The sequence below is a fragment of the Lissotriton vulgaris genome, chromosome 6, assembly GCF_964263255.1.
Source record: "Lissotriton vulgaris chromosome 6, aLisVul1.2, whole genome shotgun sequence".
Lineage (NCBI taxonomy): Eukaryota > Metazoa > Chordata > Amphibia > Caudata > Salamandridae > Lissotriton > Lissotriton vulgaris.
This window is the reverse complement of record NC_141694.1, coordinates 517,572,459-517,588,087: the sequence shown is the minus strand read 5'-3', so window position 1 is coordinate 517,588,087 and position 15,629 is coordinate 517,572,459.

The following is a 15,629-nucleotide window of genomic DNA, read 5'->3' as shown; positions in this document are numbered from 1 at the left end:
AACCGCCTGTCCCCGGCGGTGTGACACCAGCACCAGCCCTTCACAAGTGCGGAAGCCATTGGCATATGGACATTTGTACATGGCGGTGGGCATGCTCCGCCAGCGCCAATCGTGATACCTACTGCCTGTCCCCGGCGGTGTGACACCAGCACCACCCCCTTCACAAGTGCGAAAGCTTTTGGCATATGGACATGTGTACGTGGCGGTGGGCGTGCTCCGCCAGCGCCAATCGCGGTACCTACAGCCTGTCCCCGGCAGTGTGACACCAGCACCACCCCCTTCACAAGGGCGGTCATTGGATGCATTTGAATGATGCACCATCGCTGTAGGGCACCCCGGGCACCAGCGGTGCTTCACCGCCATGGAGCATTGCCTACAGCCAATGGGAGCGATGATCGCGGTGGCATGATGCAGATTTGAAAATCGCGGAAGGTGTGCACCGCCACTGCTGAGGCGGTCATTGGATGATTTTGAAAAAGGCAGACCTGGACAACCAATTGGTTCTGCTTTGCAGCTTACAGACTACCCCAGGGGGCTATAAGTTTGTAGGAGTGAGCATCACATTTCCACTGCTCACAGAGCCTGCTGCCTGGGACCCTCTCCTGCTGCTGCCTCCTGAGACTGCTGCCTGGGACCCTCTCCTGCTGCTGCCTCCTGAGCCTACTGCCTGGGACCCTCTCCTGCTGATGCCTCCTGAGACTGCAGCCTGGGACCCTCTCCTTCTGCTGCCTCCTGAGCCTGCTGCCTGGGACCCTCTCCTGCTGTTGCCTCCTGAGACTGCTGCCTGGGGCCATCTCCTGCTGCTGCCTCCTGAGACTGCTGCCTGGGAGCCCTCACCACTCACATCCGCCACAGGTTTTCCATGTCCACAGGGATGGCAAGGACAGAGAAGATCCGTGACAGTCCATTCACCAGCAAGGAGCTGGAGGCCCTTATGGACGAGGTGCTGGCACAGTACCCAAGGCTGTTTGGTGGTCCCAATGACGTGGTAAGTCACCATGAAGGTAGCTGTCGGGCAGTGGGGTATCAGACGTGTAGTTGTGCTGCTGCAGTACATGCCTGAGGGTGTGGGGTTGTATCAAACACTGACAGACAAGCTGTCTCCAGGGCGAGGGAGTGTGTGTGTCACAATGTCACTCTTTCCCATGCTTGCACCTGTATGTGTGAGTGGGGAGTGTTACATTGTCAGCCATACAGAGCCTCCAAATGTTTGCCATGTAGGTGCCAGGACACTAATTGCTTGTGTGAGTATTTCTATGTGCCCCTGTTGTCTGACTCAGTGTGACCCAGAGAGTCGGACCAGGGGCTGCCCACACAAACGAAAAACACCACCAGACTTACATGTTCCTTGCACCAGTTCCTTCCCACTGAATATTAGATATGCCACATCTGTGCACTGTGTAATTGCAGACTCACACACTTCTGTCGATGCATATTATGTTGATGCATTTTGCATTTGTGAGATTTTCATGGACCCTCTACGCCCCAATGTGTGCAAGGAATCACATCTGTGTGGGCCATGCAAAGTGACCTTGTGAGGGGTCCCCCAGTTTGGGATGGAGGGAGATTACAATAGGTCCTGAGTCTGGGTCTTGCTACTGTACTGATTGAAGTTGGTACCTGACATTGTGGAACTGGTCATTAACCCTTCTTTTCTCTCATACATGCAGCTCAAGGTAAACCAGTGTAAGGCCATGGGGAGGACCATGTGGCAAAGGTGCGAGCCCTGGAGATATCCAACCGCCGACGCACACACTGCCACAAGAGGTGGGACGACATCAGTCGGCTTGCCAAATCCGTGGCTGAGATGACATTGGGGATGCTACCATGCACAGGGTGTTTGGCGCGGCGCAGCATGACTCCAGTGATGGGCCACATCTTGGCAGTGACTCATCCAGACCTGGATGCACGTCTGAAGGAGCATCGCCAGCAAGGCAGGGGTGGTGAGTATCTGGGGAGCGTGACTATTGTTTGGAGTGGCAGCGGTGAGCCATGCGATGTGCGTGTGTTGCTGTGCTGTGCTGCGTCATGTGAGTGGCTGCTGTGATGTGTGCTTGTATCAGGTATTGTGCCACCCTGGCCTTACTGAGCAGATACTCCAAGCTGTACTTTTCCATTGCCAGATGTGTTGGGCTCAACATGGTCATTGAGCTTTGGGATGGTGTGGGTGATCTCTTATGGAGTGAACAGCAGTGTCCACTTGCTGAGTGGGAATTCATGTATGCCGACTTTGCCTGCACCATGATGGTTGGTGCCCCAACATCTGCAATTCATGTGCCCCAGATTACCACATGGTGCTTGCTATGGTCTACTTGGCATTGGGGACCTTAATGTCCTAATAGGTGTGTGGGTTGTCCACTCCTGTTCCGAGAAGGTCTGTTAGTGGTAACAAGTGTTGTACCCTCATCATGTCCCAAGGTGTGGCCAGGCCTACTTGTGTGAGTGGTACACTTCATCTACGGGCAGGGTGTAGTGCTGTGTGGCATCAACATGGCTCATTCATGGCAGATATTCAGCGTTGCAGGCACTGTTGCGGTCTATGTTGTGTGTAGCTGCACAGTGATTGCAGGGGGTGGTGGTTACCATGTAGATTTGGGCCTCTCCTGTAGTGCATTGTCTTGAATTTGTGTGACCAGATGATGACACTTACACAATCCTGTATCGCTCTCTCATGCAGATTCGCAAGAGACCACAGAGGAACATGAGCCCAAACCCAGTGGTGGCGAGAGTAGCACTACAGCTGCAGCGGAGGCCAGTGATACAGAGCCCACCAGCACATCTGAGGGGGACAGAAGTATGCAGGAGGAATCCGTGGCTGAGACACAGAGTACCACATCATCTGATGCCAGCGGGGATGCATCCATGCTGGCAGGCACAGGGGATGGGGAGTCTGCATCATCATCTACCACCCGGCGGCCAGTGCCCAGCCTCCCATCCACTTCCTTTGGGGCTGCCCTTATCCGTGTCACTAAGAGGGGACGAGTCACATTCACACCTGGCACCGCTGCCCTTGCACCTGTCCCTCCTGCTGCCCTCACTGCAGAGTGTCTAGAGCTCCTGCACCAGCTCTGAGTGGGCCATAGGGCCCTGCTCAATGCCTTCAGTGATCATGACAAGAAATTAGGCCAGGTGGTTGCATACATGGAGGGCATACACTCTGACGTGGGTGGGCTACACCGTACAGGCCAGGCGTTGTCATCCACAATGACTTCAGACCTTCAACAGGCACATGCTCCCATTGCAGCTCAGGTGCCTTTGTCTACCCCCCAGTCAGTGGCCACATCAGGTGACAGTGACCACGGTTTGTCTGCGTCACCAAAAAGATACAGCACAAGGAGCACACAACAGACACAACCCAGGCACTCCCGCCCACAGATATCATCCCCACTGAAGAGCAGGGCCACCCCACAATGAAATGAAATGAATGAAACTTATATAGCGCACAACTTACCCTGGGGCATCTCCGCGCTTGCTTAGGGAACCCGTCCTGGTATTCCCCAGTGAGATATCCCGGCCGGGTATCCACAAGGTGAAAGCCAGGCATCCCGCCGCGAGGGGCCGTAGTGGAGATTAAGCAAGCTATTGCCCAGAGTCGCAGAGTGTGACCACGTGAGTCGAGTAGGCACCGGAGCGAGAATTGTCGACTCCGTGGAATTTTTGAGCCCGAGACCCGCCGAGGCGGGGAATCGAACCGTGGTCCACGGCCGATCTCAGCTTCCGGGTCTGCCACCTCAAACCACTGAGCCACGCTTCTCCAGGTGGAGGAGGGCAGTGTAGAGACCACCCCTGTCAAGAAGTCAAAGGAGGGCACTGTAGGGGGAACACCTGGCAAAAAGGCAAAGGAGGGCACTGTAGACACCACCCCTGCCAAGAAGTCAAAGGAGGGCACTGTATGGGGAACACGTGGCAAAAGGGCAAAGGAGGGCACTGTAGACACCACCCCTGGCACAAAGGCAAAGGTGGGCACTGTAGGGGGAACACCTGGCAAAAAGCCAAAGGAGGGCACTGTAGACACCACCCCTGCCAAGATGTCAAAGGAGGGCACTGTAGGGTGAAACCCTGGCAAAAAGGCAAAGGAGGGCACTGTAGACACCACCCCTGCCAAGAAGTCAAAGGAGGGCACTGTAGGGTGAAAACCTGGCAAAAAGGAGGGCACTGTAGACACCACCCCTGGCACAAAGGCAAAGCAGGGCACTGTGGAGACCACCCCTGGCAAAAATGCAAAGCAGGACACTGTAGGGGGTACACCAGGCAAAGAGGGGAAGGAGGTCCTGAGGCGTAGCCAGACCAAGCATTCCGCAGGATCCAGCACATCTCCAGAGGTAGTGCCAGTGTCTGCACCTGGTGTGGGACAGTTGGTGTGTGTGCCTGTTGGCCCGAAGAAGGCGGAAATGCCAGAAACCGGTCCCCGGTAGCTTGTCTCCTTTCTGGTGAAGAATTGGCTTGGTAGTTTAGTCTGCCCTGTTCCCATGATGCACTGGGCCAGGGACAGACTGATTTGCATATAGCCAGGTTCTGAGCTGGGATGGGGCAGTGAGATAAATAACGGTGATGGATCAAGCCCTGATCTTTGGACTGGGTAAGAGTGGTCTGTTTAACTCAGACACTCTGTTCATCACCACCCCCTTTTTGTAAATCGTTGTTGGCTCATCAACACTTCCCATCAACCCCAAGACAGGGAAGCCAATTCATATTCCCAAAAAGTGGAAGGGCACCCCTCCAACCTCTCCCACCCACACTGTGTCAGAGTCTGCATGACTCCACCTCCACGTGCCGCTATGCCACCTGGTCCACACAGCCCTCCAGCTTGCCAAGTCACTGTTAGCCCACATTACCTGGGGCTCTATCACCCCAGTTAAGTGGGTCTGCTGTTACCGACACACAACCAGGTCCAAGTCTGCATCACTTCCAGAGGTGAGTTGACATCCCCCTCATGCGCCTGTGCCTCTTACAGGTGTTCTAGTCCTGACCATTGTATCCAAGCTTGAACACTGGCCCTGTTGCTCTGCTGTATCGTGCTCTCACCTGTGCCTTGGACACTGGCCATGTTGCTCTGCTGTGTTGGCCTCTCCCCTGCCTTGGACACTGGCCCTGTTGCTCTGCTGTGTCGTGCTCTCACCTGTGCCTTGGGCACTGGCCCTGTTGCTCTGCGGTGTTGGCCTCTCGCTGCCATGGAAACTGACCCTGTTGCTCTGTTGTGCTGTACTCACCCCTGCCATGGACACTGGCCTTGTTGCTCTGCTGTGTTGGCCTCTCCCCTGCCATGGACACTGGCCCTGTTGCTCTGCTGTGTTGGCCTCTCCCCTGCCTTGGACACTGGCCCTGTTGCTCTGCTGTGTTGCGCTCTCACCTGTGCCTTGGACGCTGGCCCTGTTGCTCTGCTGTCTTGTACTCTTCCCTGCCATGGACACTGGCCCTGTTGCTCTGCTGTGTTGGCCTCTCCTCTGCCATGAACACTGGCCCTGTTGCTCTGCTGTGTTGTGCTCTCACCTGTGCCTTGGACACTGGCCCTGTTGCTCTGCTGTCCTGTACTCTCCCCTGCCATGGACACTGGCCCTGTTGCTCTGCTGTGTTAGCCTCTCTCCTGCCATGGACACTGGCCCTGTTGCTCTGCTGTGTTGGCCTCTCCCCTGCCTTGGACAATGGCACTGTTGCTCTGCTGTGTTGGCCTCTCCCCTGCCTTGGACACTGGCCCTGTTGCTCTGCTGTGTCGTGCTCTCACCTGTTCGTCGGACACTGGCCCTGTTGGTCTGCTGTGCTGTACTCTCCCTGCCATGGACACTGGCCCTGTCGCTCTGCTGTGTTGGCCTCTCCACTGCCATCGACACTGGCCCTGTTGCTCTACTGTGTCATGCTCTCACCTGTGCCTTGGACACTGGCCCTGTTGCTCTGCTGTGCTGTACACTCCCCTGCCATGGACACTGGCCTTGTTGCTATGCTGTATTGGCCTCTCCCCTGCCATGGACACTGGCCCTGTTGCTCTGCTGTATTGGCCTCTCCCCTGCCTTGGACACTGGCCCTGTTGCTCTGCTGTGCTGTACTCTCCCCTGCCATGGACACTGGCCCTGTTGCTCTGCGGTGCTGTACTCTCCCCTGCCATGGACACTGGCCCTGTTGCTCTGCTGTGTTGGCCTCTCCCATGCCATGGACACTGGCCCTGTTGCTCTGCTGTGTTGGCCTCTCCCTTGCCTTGGACACTGGCCCTGTTGCTCTGCTGTCCTGTACTCTCCCCTGCCATGGACACTGGCCCTGTTGCTCTGCTGTGTTGGCCTCTCCCCTGCCATGGACACTGGCCCTGTTGCTCTGCTGTGTTGGCCTCTCCCCTGCCTTGGACACTGGCACTGTTGCTCTGCTGTGTTGGCCTCTCCCCTGCCTTGGACACTGGCCCTGTTGCTCTGCTGTGTCGTGCTCTCACCTGTTCGTCGGACACTGGCCCTGTTGCTCTGCTGTGCTGTACTCTCCCTGCCATGGACACTGGCCCTGTCGCTCTGCTGTCTTGGCCTCTCCACTGCCATGGACACTGGCCCTGTTGCTCTACTGTGTCATGCTCTCACCTGTGCCTTGGACACTGTCCCTGTTGCTCTGCTGTGCTGTACACTCCCCTGCCATGGACACTGGCCTTGTTGCTATGCTGCATTGGCCTCTCCCCTGCCATGGACACTGGCCCTGTTGCTCTGCTGTATTGGCCTCTCCCCTGCCTTGGACACTGGCCCTGTTGCTCTGCTGTGCTGTACTCTCCCCTGCCATGGACACTGGCCCTATTGCTCTGCGGTGCTGTACTCTCCCCTGCCATGGACACTGGCCCTGTTGCTCTGCTGTTTTGGCCTCTCCCATGCCATGGACACTGGCCCTGTTGCTCTGCTGTGTTGGCCTTTCCCTTGCCTTGGACACTGGCCCTGTTGCTCTGCTGTGCTGTACTCTCCTCTGCCATGGACACTGGCCCTGTTGCTCTGCTGTGCTGGCCTCTCCCCTGCCTTGGACACTGGCACTGTTGCTCTGCTGTGTTGGCCTCTCCCCTGCCTTGGACACTGGCCCTGTTGCTCTGCTGTGTCGTGCTCTCACCTGTTTGTCGGACACTGGCCCTGTTGCTCTGCTGTGCTGTACTCTCCCTGCCATGGACACTGCCCCTGTCGCTCTGCTGTGTTGGCCTCTCCACTGCCATGGACACTGGCCCTGTTGCTCTACTGTGTCATGCTCTCACCTGTGCCTTGGACACTGGCCCTGTTGCTATGCTGTGCTGTACACTCCCCTGCCATGGACACTGGCCATGTTGCTATGCTGTATTGGCCTCTCCCCTGCCATGGACACTGGGCCTGTTGCTCTGCTGTGTTGGCCTCTCCCCTGTCTTGGACACTGGCCCTGTTGCTCTGCTGTGCTGTACTCTCCCCTGCCATGGACACTGGCCCTGTTGCTCTGCGGTGCTGTACTCTCCCCTGCCATGGACACTGGCCCTGTTGCTCTTCTGTGTTGACCTCTCCCAGGCCATGGACACTGGCCCTGTTGCTCTGCTGTGTTGGCCTCTCCCTTGCCTTGGACACTGGCCCTGTTGCTCTGCTGTGCTGTACTCTCCTCTGCCATGGACACTGGCCCTGTTGCTCTGTTATGTCGTGCTCTCACCTGTGCCTTGGACACTGGCCTTCCTTTTTGTGTTACACCTGTGCATGGTATATAGCATTTTAGCATCATTTTGAGCCTTGCTGTTGTCTACTATTGTTGTACCGCTGCATCTGTGCAATATGTTAATAAATACAGGTACTGCTGGTGTGTGTTTTGTCGGTGCCCTTGCTGATTGAAGTTCTGTTACTGTTCGCATTTGATTCCCTGTGCACCATGCTCCATGTATCACTTCAACATTGCAAGACTCTTTGCAGCCATCATAATTTTGGGCAGGGGTGACAGGGTCTTCAGTCCATTCTGAGCCTGCACATTGTGTGATCTGTGAGGGCTATTTTACCTTGCATGCAGCCATCTTGTTTGTGATTTGCAGTTGTTGCCTACACGGTTCACATGTCTGGTTGGGGGACACTGCCAGCACAGGGTGTGATGTGCAAATGTAACGAAGCTGGCTGGGATATGTTATGAAGTATGTGTGTGGATTGCTTTCTGTGTGCCCAGCCTTGTATGTGTATGGTCATCTTGTGTTGGGCCTTGGTCCTGGTGCCATGGCCTACATGAGATGTGTGGTGTTGGGCGTAGCAGAGGTGTGCAGTGTGAAGGGTGTCCGTTTGTAGTGGATGTGTGTGTGCCCCTGTATTGGGTGAGACACACATGTGTCACCCAGGAGTTGTATGCCTGTTGTTTGTTTTATCTTGCCCTGTGTCCATGGTGTTGTGTGTGACTCCTCCTTGTTGTGTTTGTCAGTTTGGAGTGTACAAAGAGTGTGAGTTGCACATCAGTGTTGTGTTTGATTGATCCTCAATATTTCTTGGGAGTTTTTGTGTGAACTGTGTGACCCTGCTGCTCCACACTGCCATTGTGTTTGTGTTTGTCATGCATTGCTGGCACATGGTGGTTTTTGTACTCCTGTATGGCATGGTGTGTGTGGTTTTAGGCCATCCCCTTTGTGTGCCACTTGTGCCTGCCCATTGTGGGTGTTCCGTCCCTCTATTTGTGTGTGGTACACCCCTTACATGTCTGCTACTGACATGCAGGCTGTTTAACTTAGATGTCAGCTTTCCCCGAGGTTTCCATGTGTGTGTGCCTCCCCATCACTTTATATGTGGGCTTGTGCTTTGTGGTGCAGTTCTTGGGCCATAAGTGTTGATCCACTCTGGACATTGCCCCAATGGTTTATGTGTGCTGTCCTTGTGCTATTGGTGATTCTGTAGTGGTCATGTGCACTTCAGCTGTGTGTGCTGGCCAGTGCTGTGGTGGAGGTGGCTGTACTCTTGTATCCCAGAGTGGTGCATGTGTATTTGTTGTGTTGGATGTGTGGATGTAGGTTGTGGTTTTGCTTCAGTTCCAGGGTGTGGTGTTGTATTTGTGCAGTGCTGCTTTGTGGTGTATGATGCAGTTGTGTCAATCATGCCTGTTATGCAGACAATGCTTGTCATGCATGCGGTGCTGTGTGTTTGTGGCCTTGGCATTGCCTGATGTGCATCCCCTGATGTCTTGTGGTGTTTGTTAATTGAGATTTCATGTGCATCTGAGATGGGTTTGATGTGGCTGTGTGTGTTGGTCCAGATGCAGTTCTTGTGTGATTTGTGTTATGGTGTGTGTGTTTTGTTCCTGAGTGATGCTGTTGTGTACTCCAGATGTGTCTGTTCTCCCATTGATTTTCCCCAGTTTGGCTGACAGGGTATGTGTGTTTCTGTTGGAGTTCAGTATGTGTTCCTGCATTCATGAAAAAAGCACAGGTGCACCATAAGTTACAAATGTGAGAGAATAACAACATTAATGTCAAGGCACAAAAGTGATGTCCAGAAGTCTTGTTAGTTTGATTAATTTATTTTTCAACAGAAGAAAACGAACAGCCGACGCGTTTCGTCACCTGTGCTTTTTTCATTACATGTTAAAGTTCTGTTTTGGACTGTCATTGTGATGGCGGGTGTCTTATTGGTGTGCACATAATCCCTGTCTAAATATCAAAAAAAGGGAAAAACTACCATAGAGGTTATTTTGGATCAGGTGCATTTCTATGAAGGTTCCGCCGTCTGCTATGTTTTAATGTGTTCCTGCATTGTTTGTGTGTTGTTCTTGTGCAGGCATCGGTTGAGGCATCCCTGTGTGTGTGTTGTATTTGTGGCTACACCCAGGGTGTGTATTTGTTGGTGTGTGTGTGTGTGCTGGCAAGGATTGTGAGCCTTGAGTGTGTGTGGCATTGGTTATGTGTGTTCCTTGTCCGCCACTCCTGCAGTGGCTGTCTCCCTGGTTGTGTGTTGTGTGGTGCAGAGAGTGTGTATTGTGCTTGTTGTTGCAGTGCTTGTTGGTGTGCATGGGAGTGCACAGGATTGGCACCTGGCCTGTGGGTTGATGGGGTGTGTTGCTGTGTGGTTGGGGGATGTGTGTCCCTGTGGTGTTTGTGCCCTGCCCATGCCTTGGAGTGGCCCTGCCTTCTGCATAGTGCGCATGTGTTGACCGCGGCGGTGACGTGACCACGACATTGCTGCTGGTTGGCAGTCGATGTGTGTCCCAGATGCTGAGGGGTGCCTTGTTGTGAGGTGGGTGATGTGTGGGTGCCCGTGTGGATGTATTCTGTCCCCCAGCAGTGGTGATTGGACTATGTGTCGGCCTGTATGTTGTGTGTTGCATATGTGTATTTGCGTACCTGCGGCGACATCCGCGGCGGCCCATCTGACGATAGTCTTGTAGGAGGAACATCACCGGGTGCATATGGAGGGCTGGGTTCATGGCGTTCAGGACCGAGTCTCGGCTATCTTGCTCCGCTGTCGAGTTTCCGCCTGCTCAGCGTCTGCTTGTTTGGGGCATCCTAATTTGTTGAGCGGGGCGGACGTCATTTGGCACGTCAGAGAGTCTCGATTGGCTCCCGCCACCGCGGTGGCGGGCGCACTTCGATGGCGGTGCGCGTCGCTCAGCGGCAGACGGAAAATGACCTATGTTTACCTATCCTAATGTGGCGGACGTGAGTTCTGCTGCTTGCGGGCAGAAAAAGCTGTTTTTCCACCCCGCCACAACCGCCATCCTAATGGACCCCTTAGAAACTTTTTCACATAGAATCACCTATGGGAGGAAATTCACTTAGCAAGTAAGTAGTGTTATTGTTACTTTTTCTAACTCAGTGGTGGATCCTGGATCTAGCACTGGTGCATCTCCTGTAAACAGTTTAAGAATGCGTTTAAGTTATACAGGCGATTTTTACGGAATATTTGTAGTTTGTGAAAATCGACGCTTAGAAACTTTTCTTGTGAAAATACAGACAAGGGCTTCCTATGGAAAGAAATACAAGTTACTGGTAAGTACGCTTAGAATTACTTTTCAGGGTCAGTGCTGGGATAAAAGATGCAGCACTGGGATCTCTCCTGATAATAGGTGAGTAAATCGGAATTCGTTGTTGGAATGATTTTAGGTGAATATTTTAAAGTTTGAAAACTCCACACTTAGAAGAATTTCCAAGTGAAACCAGTCAATGTTAGCCTATGGAAGGAAATTCAAGTTACTGGTAAGTACGGTTAGAATTACTTTTCAGGATCAGTACCTGGCTCAAAGATGCAGCACTGAGGTGTCTCCTGATAACAGGTGAGTACATCGGAATTCGTAGTTCGGCTGATTTTAGAGGGTCCCTAGGGTCAAAGTAGCCCACCAGGTACCTTCAATAAGCGCCACAGAGCTTTGTTGCAGAGAGGTGTAAAAAGGGACGTGGCCTCTGAACACCTATCTGCAATGCTACTCCCTGGCGCATACTGGAGATACCTATTGGGCTATTTGGCCCTCAGGGACCCTCAGTATTGAAAGAGAATTAATTCCCCAACTTAAAACCTGCAATGGGGTACAGTGGTAAAAGAAGGGGACGTGGCCTGAGGTGACATGTCTGCAAACACGCCCTGTGGCGCGTTTTAAGTTAGACACTTAATTCCTCCTCAATCCTGTGGGTCCCTGGGGGCCAGCTAGCCCACCAGGTACCTCCAGATGTTCAGAGATGTGTCAATCAACTGTGTATAAGGGAAGGAACTCGCACATCAACAATGTTAATGTATATATTGTAATATATAAAACATTATGGGGCATATTATCAAGGGGGTTTATCTCCGCTTTTTTGGCTTTAAAAGCCAAGAAAGCGGAGATAAAATTATCTCCCTATTACCTAGCTGTTGCTAACAGCTAGTAGGAGATAGCGACCATCTTGGGCCCACTTTGCTTGTCAGTGATATTTATTACTAATGACATGCAAAGTGGGCGTACCAAGATGTTAGCGACTGAAAACAGTCGCTAACATCGCTCTCTCCTATTACCAACTTTTGGAGATATTCGCGCTAAGCGCGAATATCACCAAAAGCTAACACCTGCCCTGAGCAGTTCTTAGCCATGTTATCCAATGGGAGGTGGATAACATGGCTAAGAGCATTAGCTCGGTAATGCATGAATATCGCTGACTTTTCAGCGATATTTATGCTTTGCGGCGAATTTTATCGCATTTGCGTTAAACCTTGGTAATACCAAGGTTTATTTGCGGTAAAAATCGCCGCAGCGCAGCGGTAAATTTTTGTCTCTAACCAAGCAATAGCGATAATTATCGCTATTGCTTGGTAATATGCCCCTATGTTCCATCCAGCGGAGTTGGATGTATGTTGATGGAAGGAGGACAGAATTCTAAAGAGGGGTAAATTAATAGTATAAGTTTATGCTCTGTATATTTCTCTAATGCAAGTATATTATTATAATTTCTAAATGTAGTGTGTAAAAGTACATTTGTACTTTAGAAAGAAAATGACGTAAGAACAGTTCATGTATTATCGTTACAAATCGAAAATACTACATAGACGCAGAACAAAGAAGGTTTAAAATATGTACAAATAAAAAAAATGATCTAGTAATTCTCTTTTTCTGAAAATGGGTTTATCAGTATGTATATTGTGTAGTACTGTGATGTATTTTCACTCATGAAGAACTGGAGGTTTATCGTTGCAAGCAGTAAACGTAAAAAAATATTAATGTCAATGTTTTCATAAAGAGTAATTGAAAAGAAATGTACAAAAAACAAAAAAGAAAGATGATGTAGTGAGGGAGTGTTTGCAGTAGCACTTCTATTCTACTTTAACTGAAAGTAAATCATGCCTCTTATATTAATAAGAATTTGGGGCAACACTTTAAAAAATATTTGAATAGAAAATAGTGTTTGCAGAGAAAAAAGGGAGTGTGTGCATATTTATATAGCGTAAAGTCGACCTAAAACTATATCAGCAATTTACATGAGCACCGTATTTACAGTATATTTAGCAGTAGGGGCTATGACCAACACAAACACACCCAACCTTCTCTCCTGGACTGTGCCCTGAATGGAATAAATGTGTCGAAAAGTTTGAGATATGTCTATTCCAGGAGACTTGGAGTTTAACCCCCATTCACAAATCCGGCTACACTACCTACTTCATTCCGGCAACTAGTTCAGGCAAGGGCCACCCCTCTGGGGGGCTACAAATCTGGGTTAGTATTACCCTGAATTGGACAATTGTTACCCACAGCTGTCTCTCACAGGACATTTTGCATCTAACTGTTAGAGGTACACCCAATAGCACAGCATTAGAACTTTTTAACATCTATGCAAGAGGCTCTACAGGTGCCCAGCTATCCCCGACTATAACAGCCCTGGAAAGTATGCTATCCTGCACCCTGTCACATTCCAACATCATCGTTGTGGGGGAACTTAATTGTACGTTCGAACCGCTGAGTGATGAAGACTTTTTGGGTGTTGCCGAAGAGGATGCAAAATGGGTTATCTCTTCCCTTAGCCTAGACCCCATTAAGAAGTGGTCTCAGAGGGCTATTCAAATCAATGCCCTCACCCTGGAATTCAATCTAAGAGCTGTAAATGGGAGGACAAGCTCAGATTTAACTGGAGCTAACACCTTTAATAGGATAAGCTCCTCGCCCAGAATAGACTACTTCCTTATTGGCGTCCGATTATGGGGATACCTCCAGGACATGGTAGTTAAATCCTCCATAGATAGTTCACCCTCTCTGTTTACAAATTAACAATGTCTGCCAATCTTTTGGTACAGAGGCTCATAGCCCGCCTTTTTTGTCAACTAGAGAGGTAATCCCCTCTAACTGTAACAGACGCCTTAAATGGCTTAAAGTCTCCCAGCAGGAACACAAATTGGAAAGCATCAAGGAAGTCTTAGAGTCCAAGAACAAGGAACTTGTAGTGCTTTCTAGTAAAATGGGGAAGAAATCCAATTTTCACCAGTTTAATCAGGAATTAATTGATAAATCGAGCTAATTTGTTATTGTTGAGGGGAAATGAGGTCCAAGGCATGATCAAGCAAGGCTCAATAATCCATGGTATTCTTCGGGCTGCAGTGAAAAGAGGGTGGCCCTATGTCTTGCAGTTAGGAAAAAAGATCTTCCAGCAATCAGAATAGCAAGAAAGGAGTACTCAAGGGCACAGGTGGAAGCTAAACGAAATTGGGACGAGACTCACTGGCAAGAATTAAAGCATGCCTCCAAGCAGAGGGACCCAAAACTTTTTTGGGATATGATCAATAGTGGGACTAGAAAAAGATCTGTCGCAATCCCTAATCAAATCATGGGCCAACAATGGCAGGAGCACTTCTCCAATCTTTATTCGGGAGTTGAATGCTCTCCGTCCCTAGTCCTTGAGCCCTTCCCAGCCTTCATAGGTGCCCATTCAAATTCGGATTGCGTTGAGCTCCAAGAGGTGGAGCTAGCCATAAATAGCAATGCTCCTGGTAAGGCTGCGGGACCTGATGGCCTTCCCGGGGACTTGCTTCTGCACGATCCTAAGCCTTGGGCTCTCTTCATTTTATTGACAATGAACTTAATAGCGAGGGGATCTCCTGTTCCAGAATCTTGGAAAGGAGCAGAGGTTGTTCCAATTTTCAAGAAGGGGAATAGGGAAGAGCCTGCCAACTACCGACCGATTAATTTAATCGATGTGATCCAGAAGGTGGTGGGCAGGGTCCTCCTAATGAGGATTGGAACATGGATGGAGGTCAGCAACATCCTGTCCCATTACCAAGCGGGGTTTAGGCAAAAGCTGGGAACAATGGACCAGATGTTCAGATTCTACATGGTCTATTGGAAAATAGTGATTTTAGGGAAAGGCAGTTTGTATTCAGCCTTCATAGATCTGAAGACTTCGTTCGACCTGGTGCCCCGGGACAAACTTTGGCAGGTCCTTCAACAACTGGGCATCTCCCCCCAGATCCTTGACATTATAAAACGCCTGCATAATGACAACTTTGCCAAAATTAGGTGGGGATCACAGGGGCAATTGACAGAGAGGATCGTGGTGAACAGGGGGTTCCGCCAGAGATGCTCGTTGGCCCCCACCCTGTTTTCTTTATTCATCAATGGGGTGGTTGACCATCTCAGGCAGGAACCAGCAGACGCTCCCACTTTGGCGGGGGAGAAAACACCTACCCTAATGTTCGCCGATGACACCCTCTTGATATCTAAAACACAGGGTGGTCTCCAGAAACTTTTAAACAGGTTTGGCCACTTTTGCAAATCTCGGGGGTTGACAACTAATACAAACAAAACAAAATTAATGTCCATCAACCCGTCAAAATGTTTTGGAAATGGCATTACCATGAACAATTCCCCTCTGTACACTGTTGAGTCTTTTGACTATTTGGGAATCCATGTCTCCATGAACATGAGGTGGGGTCCCCATCTACCCAAAATTCTCCTAAGCCATAAGCGGGTGTCTGGGGCTATCATCAGAGAACAACATCTGTCTGGGAATAAGCCAGTTGCCCGGGCGCTTGCAGTCTACGACGGTAAAGCACTACCTTCGACCCTTTACGGGGCTGATTTATGGGGCTTGGAGAACGTTAGTGAGCTTGCCAAATCTGAAAATAAGTTCATGAGAGATCTTATTTCCCTCCCTATCTCTACCCACTTGAAACCCTTATTTTATGACATGGGAAGACGCTCCATCCAGGATATTGTACGACTACGGCCCCTGCTCTTCTGGGCACGCATAAGAA